This window comes from Carassius gibelio, chromosome A25 (genome assembly GCF_023724105.1).
Source record: "Carassius gibelio isolate Cgi1373 ecotype wild population from Czech Republic chromosome A25, carGib1.2-hapl.c, whole genome shotgun sequence".
NCBI lineage: Eukaryota > Metazoa > Chordata > Actinopteri > Cypriniformes > Cyprinidae > Carassius > Carassius gibelio.
Window position 1 is genome coordinate 19,010,189 of NC_068395.1, and position 7,500 is coordinate 19,017,688.

Consider the following 7,500-nt stretch of genomic DNA (forward strand, 5'->3'; position numbering starts at 1 on the left):
CAGCCATTCTCAACCAGATTGTTACTCTTTACCAATTGAAACATATTTCTTCCCCCACATTTTGATGTATGAACTTATTTGTAGTCAAAAAAAACTCTTTCCCCTCTTTATCTCCATACTTACAAATCAACTCTACATCTCTTTGTATCATTGACTTAAACATATCTTTTACTTTTACCTTTCTCCCTTCGAAATGTGCATAGTTCCTTCTTAGCACTACTGCTAGTCTGGCATGACTCAGAACAAAATTAATTAAACAAATGTCAGTTGATTTCCTTTTCCCGAAAGTTCCAAACAAAAACAATTTTCCCCATTCCTCCTCGGTCTCAACTTTGACACTCCAGTTTTCTAGTAATAGATTTTTAAGAAAATCAAAAAAATCCACCAACTCTTCACATCTTAAAAAGTAATGTAAGAAACTCTCATGGCCATTACCACATACGTCACAAATGACATTTACCTCATTATTTATTTTGTTTAACACCACATTTGTGTAAATTCTATTATGTCTTATCAGAAAGTCATTATTCTCACACTCTATACTGTTGTATTTTATGTTTAAGTTTGACCATATTTTCTTCACATCTAAATCTTCAAATACTTTCTTCCACACCTTTTCTGATGCTGGTTCTTTTATAACATCAACTATTATTCTCCTGTATATATTCTTTACACTCATATTTTTTAATTTGTTTTTCTCAGCATTATCATCCACATACATCTCCGGCATACATTTTTCCACGTTAGATACATATTCACGTTCGATCATATTAGTCCACTGCAAAGGTATACTTGATTTAATTTTTCCATATATTTTATTTACTTTCTCTCTGTTCTCCATTCCTTCCAGATCACACACAGTATCATAAATGCAGTTATTTTTTAGAAATCCTGGAATAACTTCATACATAATGTCCTTCACTTGTTTTATACCCCCTTCTATAAATTTACATTCATACAATGTTTTATTTTTATGTTTAATCTTTTCGTTGAGAAATAGTGGTAGATTTTTAATCACCTGTATGTCTTCACATTCATATTCTATTTTGGGAAGGAACTGTCTCCATGCCTCTAATACTTCCCGATATATTTCTGGTATTCCTTCCGTCATTGATTGCTTAAAGCCCATATACCATCCATTGTCCCCTATTCCTCCCACATCATCAATATATTTCCTTAAGAATTCCTTCCACCCATAATCCCATAGCCCTCCCATATATTTTTTCACCGTTTTTATTCTCATCGCAGCCCTTTTTATTTCTAGGTCCATCAAGCTTAAGCCTCCTTCCCATCTCTTACCCACCAATGTTTTCTGTGCAATTTTCACACCTTTTCCCTCCCATATAAAATCACATACAATTTTATTAAATTCATTCATCACCCACCCTGGCATTTCCATTACACTCATTACATAAACACAAACTGACAACAGCAGGCTATTTACTACTATTACTTTCCCATTTAACTTTAATTTCCTCCCTTTCCATGTTGCACTTACTGTTCTTATTTTATTAATTACCCCAGTCCAGGTCACATCTCTTGCCTCTTTGCTTTCGACCCCTAAATATACCCCTAATACTTTCATATATTTTTCCTCCACTCTTATCCCTACCTCTACTCTCTCTACCTCCCCTATATACATTAATTCAGATTTATCTACATTTATTTTTGCCCCTGATGCCTTCCCAAACATCTTTACTATCTCTAAAACTCTTTTTACACTGTTTCCTTCCCTCACTGTAATTGTAGTGTCATCTGCATATTGGTTTATAGTACACATTCCTCCATATGGCAACTCAATACCAACTACCCTTCTATCCCTCTTGATTAGAGTGGCTAGAGGCTCTACTGAAATTGCATATAATAATGCAGACAGGGGACAGCCCTGTCTCACTGACCTTCGTATCTTAAACCTGTCTGTTAATACTCCATTTATTTTTATGCAACTTTTTGCCTTCTCATATAGTCTCTTCACCCACCCTATCATTCTACTTCCAAATCCAAACTTCTCTAATACCTTATATAAGTATTTGTGTTCTACCCTATCAAATGCTTTATTCCAATCTATCCCTAATACTATTCCTCCCTTCTTATCTCGTTTCATGTACTCTATCACATCCCTAACTGTCCCTATCGTGTCTGCTATATCCCTGCCTGGTATGCTGTAACTTTGTGTTGGTTGCACTATACTTCCAATCACTTTTTTCACTCTGTTCGCTAAAACTTTAGTCAGTATTTTATAATCCACATTTAATAGACTGATTGGTCTATAGTTCTCTATATTCAACCTATTCCCCTTCTTATACACCAGAGCTATCACTCCCTCTACCATTCTATCTTGCACCATCCCTGTTCTTTCCATCTCCTTGAACACTTTAACCAAAATCGGTGCTACCTCTTCTCTATATGTTTTATACCATTCAATACCAATCCCATCACTCCCTGGACTTTTTCCACTTTTCAACCCCCCTATTGCAGCTTCTACTTCCTTCTCATCTATCTCTCTATCACACCACTCTGCATCCTCCTTATTTAGAATATTTTCTACACTTTCTAATACTCCATCTATACTTCTCTCATCCACTTCTCCTCTCTTATATAATTCTCCATAGAATTCTTGAACTCTCTCCAAAATCTCTACATAGTCTTTGGTTGTTTTGCCCTCTTTTGTATTTATTTCATTTATATATGTTTTACTTTGTCTCCTTTTCTCTAGCCCTAAAAAATACCCTGTGCATTTCTCACCTTCTAATGCATATTTTGCCTTGCTTCGTAAAATAGCTCCTCTGCATTTCTCCCTTTCATATTTTTCTAGTGCCATCTTAACCTCTATATATTTTTCCATACTGTATCCTTCTTCATCTTCAGCCTTAACTAACTCCTCTCTCAATCTTTCTCTAAGCATAATTTCCTCCTTCTTCATCTTTCCTCTTCTTTTCTTACTGTATTTTATACTAATTAACTTAATTTGATCCTTTATTTCCTCCCATCTCTCCGCTATTGTACCCTCTAATCCACCGTCTCTTGTATACTCATCTATCTTCTCTTCTTCCCTATTTAATAGATCCTTCATCTGTATCTCATATTCTTCCTCTTCGATATACCCTGCATTCAATATCCACATCCCTCCTCCTACCTCCTCACTCCCTACCTTGATTCTGAACCTTACACTATCGTGATCACTTAAACTATTTACCTGATGTTTTATCCCGTCTATGTATCTAATTATTTCCTCTTCAACTAACACTAAATCTATTCTACTCTGTTTTAATATACCTTCTCTTAACTGCCTTCTAGTAAATTCTCTTTTTTCTGGATTTTCATACCTCCACACATCTATTAACCCCTTTTCTCTCATTATCTCCATCAACATTCCCCTAGACTTTTCCCATCTAAATTTTACCCCCTTTCCCACATCCAATCTGCTACATTTTATATTAAAATCTCCCACTATAATACATTTCCCCACAATCAATCCTTTTAACTCTTTCAAAATTTCCCTCTTGTCCCCTTCTATATTTGGAACATATATATTTATTAATCTAAAATCCATATCTCTATACATGAATTCAACCACCAAGATCCTTCCCCTCTGGTCTTTATACACCTCTCTTATACCTTCTACAATATCTTTTTTAAATAATATTGCCACACCTCTTGCATTTTTTGCACCATTATTATAGTATATGTCCCCTCTCCACTCTTCTCTCATCTCCTTTACTTTATCCTCCTCCCAGTTTGTCTCCTGTATACAGATTATATCACTCCGATAAGTAAATAAAAGTTTTTTCATCTTGTTTTTATCCCTTAACCCATTTATGTTTATTGAAGTTACAGTGGCCATGAGAGTAACCCAGAAGAAAAACTAAACAAAACCAGGAACACATGCACAGTTCATTCATACATCACATACCCGCTCGTGGTTCTTTTATCTGCTCAACCTGTTCTCCATCCATCTCAGACTTCCTCTTTGAACTCAGTCTTATAATCTTTGTTTTCAGTCCATCTTTCTTTTCACTGTCTCCCTTTTCTCCACCTCTGCTTTCTATCAGTTTCTGTGCAGTATTTTTCTTTGCCTCTTCTTTACCTCTTTCTTTCACATTACTTTCATCTGTCTCCTCCTCTTCTTCGATCACTTCCGACTGCTCCATCTCCTCCTCCTCCTCCTCCTCATCCGCTTCACTGAAACTTTCAGCTGTGTCTCGCCATTCCATTTTGCTTCTTCTCTCACTATCTTCAGCTCCGTCTTTCTCTCCACCGCTCACCACATCAGTTGTTTCCTCCTCTTGCTCCTCTGTCAGAACACTGCTCCTCCTTTCACCTTTTTTTTTACCGTCCACTCGCTCTCTCTCTAATCCCATGCATTCTTCACAATCTCTTGCATAATGGCCTCCACCATTGCACTTGAAGCATTTTAATTCAGGGCACTCTCTAATTATGTGCCCTGGCTTGATACAGAGTCTGCAAACACGTATTTGCCTATCATGGATGACACGAAAATATTCGGTGCCTCTCAGAGTCTCAAACTTTGTGGAGTATGGTAGTGAACATACCTGTTCTGTGAAGCGAACTTTTAAGAAACGTGTCCCATCAACTATATCTGTTCCAGGCCACACCCGGCGTTTGATTGGTGAAAGTGGTCGTACTCCCCACTCCTGTAGCTTGGCGAGTATCTTCTCATCCTCTAAATACACAGGCATATTGATAAAGGACACCACCATATCATTATTCATTATATCCCTGGCATGCACCATCACTCCTTTCACTCTCACTCCATCCATTAGTTTCCTCTTTGCCTCTTCATCCTTCATTGTGAGCTCATAGACCCTTTCACCTCTCACCCTGCAGCCAATCACTTCTCCACACTCCTTCTTTACTCCTTTCAGTAAATCCATCATTGAAATCTTTTCAGTTCCCTCCACCTCTACTTCCACAGTCAGCTCTTTGTTGTACTTCCCTTTTGATTTTCCTTGCACTGCTCTGCTGTTTTCTTCTCCCTCTTCCCACAAATGTCCTGTGACTTTACTTGAATCCTGTTGCTTTTGGATCTCTGCTTGTTTGACTTCACCTCTTCTTTGCTCCTCCTCTTCATTCCTCCCATTGCTACTTTTTCTCATCATGGTTAGTTCTGTTTCTTTATCTGCAGCCATGCTGTGCATCTGCAGCATGCTACAATGAGAAAAATGTCAAAAAAGTCCCCCAGACAGCCTAAGCTGTCGGGGGAATTTATTAAAGTCAGCAAAAACTATCCAGCAACTAATGTCCCAAACAGAAATCAAAACTGAAAACCAGGATATGTAGAAACAGACGGTTAATTTAAACAAACAGAGTTGAGCCTTTCTCTCTGTGCTGCAAGCCTATCACTTCCTGTTGGCTCTCTAGCGCCTCCAGGTTGGTATGGCCGTAAGCGAAGACTGCCGCAAAGAGAGGGCTATTTAGAGATCAGCCAATCTAATCGCCAGTACATTATATAAGTAGGAAAGAAAACCCAAAAGTTTAAAGCACCTGGTATTCCCAGGCAGTCTCCCATCCATGTACTAACCAGGCCCAAACCTGCTAATATTCAGAAATCAGGCATTGACTCTATTTTTTGGCAAAATTATTATATACTAAGTGAAAATTTTCCAAAAAGTTTAAAGCACCTGGTATTCCCAGGCAGTCTCCCATCCATGTACTAACCAGACCCAAACCTGCTAATATTCAGAGACCGGCATTGACTCTATTTTTTGGCAAAATTATTATATACTAAGTGAAAATTTTCCAAAAAGCTTACAGCACCTGGTATTCCCAGGCGGTCTCCCATCCAAGTACTAACCAGGCCCAAACCTGCTTAGCTTCCGAGATCAGACAAGATCGGGCATAGCCAGGTTGGTATGGCCGTAAGCGAAGACTGCCGCAAAGAGAGGGCTATTTAGAGATCAGCCAATCTAATCGCCAGTACATTATATAAGTAGGAAAGAAAACCCAAAAGCTTAAAGCACCTGGTATTCCTAGCCGGTCTCTCATTCAAGTACTAACCAGACCTAAGCCTGCTAAGATTCAGAGATTGGGCATTGACTCTTTTTTTTTTTTTTTTTTTTGTTCAAAATTATTATATAATTTGTGAAATTTTCCAAAAAGTTTAAAGCACCTGGTATTCCCAGGCAGTCTCCCATCCATGTACTAACCAGACCCAAACCTGCTAATATTCAGAGACTGGCATTGACTCTATTTTTTGGCAAAATTATTATATACTAAGTGAAAATTTTCCAAAAAGCTTACAGCACCTGGTATTCCCAGGCGGTCTCCCATCCAAGTACTAACCAGGCCCAAACCTGCTTAGCTTCCGAGATCAGACGAGATCGGGTATAGCCAGGTTGGTATGGCCGTAAGCGAAGACTGCCGCAAAGAGAGGGCTATTTAGAGATCAGCCAATCTAATCGCCAGTACATTATATAAGTAGGAAAGAAAACCCAAAAGCTTAAAGCACCTGGTATTCCTAGCCGGTCTCTCATCCAAGTACTAACCAGACCTAAGCCTGCTAAGATTCAGAGATTGGGCATTGACTCTTTTTTTTTTTTGCAAAATTATTATATAATTTGTGAAATTTTCCAAAAAGTTTAAAGCACCTGGTATTCCCAGGCAGTCTCCCATCCATGTACTAACCAGGCCCAAACCTGCTAATATTCAGAAATCGGGCATTGACTCTATTTTTTGGCAAAATTATTATATACTAAGTGAAAATTTTCCAAAAAGTTTAAAGCACCTGGTATTCCCAGGCGGTCTCCCATCCATGTACTAACCAGACCCAAACCTGCTAATATTCAGAGACCGGCATTGACTCTATTTTTTGGCAAAATTATTATATACTAAGTGAAAATTTTCCAAAAAGCTTACAGCACCTGGTATTCCCAGGCGGTCTCCCATCCAAGTACTAACCAGGCCCAAACCTGCTTAGCTTCCGAGGTCAGGCGAGATCGGGCATAGCTTTTTTTTTTTTTTTTATTATTAACAAATTTAAAATATTTCATTAAAAACATTGTACACATTTTCCACAGAAGCATAACAAACAAAAACAATAATTATTTGCCACAGGTTTGATAAAAGCCATTTCTCTAAACACCAAACACATTTATTTCACTTTACATTCAATAAATAACCTATTATCCCCATTTTTCTTTTTGAAATACAATTAAGGCATTAGCATACCATGATACAATGTTTAAAAACATTATAATAATAAATAATAATACAAATTTAAACCAAACATTGTATTCTTAGTCTACCTCCTCCTCCTCATCTTCCCTCAACACTTGAAATTTATTCTCAAACAAATGTTTCCCCTTATTGTATTTTTCCCTAAAATCTCTTTTTTTTCTGGCCACATTCACATTTGGTATTACCTTAAGGGTTCTCCTTCTTAATGTCACCCTTTTGTCCTTTCTATCATCCATTCTGTCCACTCCTTTCTCCTCTTCAGTTATCTCTTGCATTTCCTCCTCCTTTTCTTTTAGTCCTTGG

General features: G+C 37.7%; 2 non-coding genes across 2 annotated transcripts; both read right to left on the reverse strand.

The window, feature by feature from the left end:
* Positions 1–5,766: 5,766 nt before the first annotated feature.
* LOC127948209 (5S ribosomal RNA) lies at positions 5,767–5,885 on the reverse strand. The gene has a single exon (XR_008151954.1). It is a non-coding gene; the product is annotated as a 5S ribosomal RNA (ribosomal RNA).
* A 369-nt stretch (positions 5,886–6,254) lies between these two features.
* On the reverse strand, positions 6,255–6,373 carry LOC127947906 (5S ribosomal RNA). The gene has a single exon (XR_008151656.1). It is a non-coding gene; the product is annotated as a 5S ribosomal RNA (ribosomal RNA).
* Positions 6,374–7,500: the final 1,127 nt, after the last annotated feature.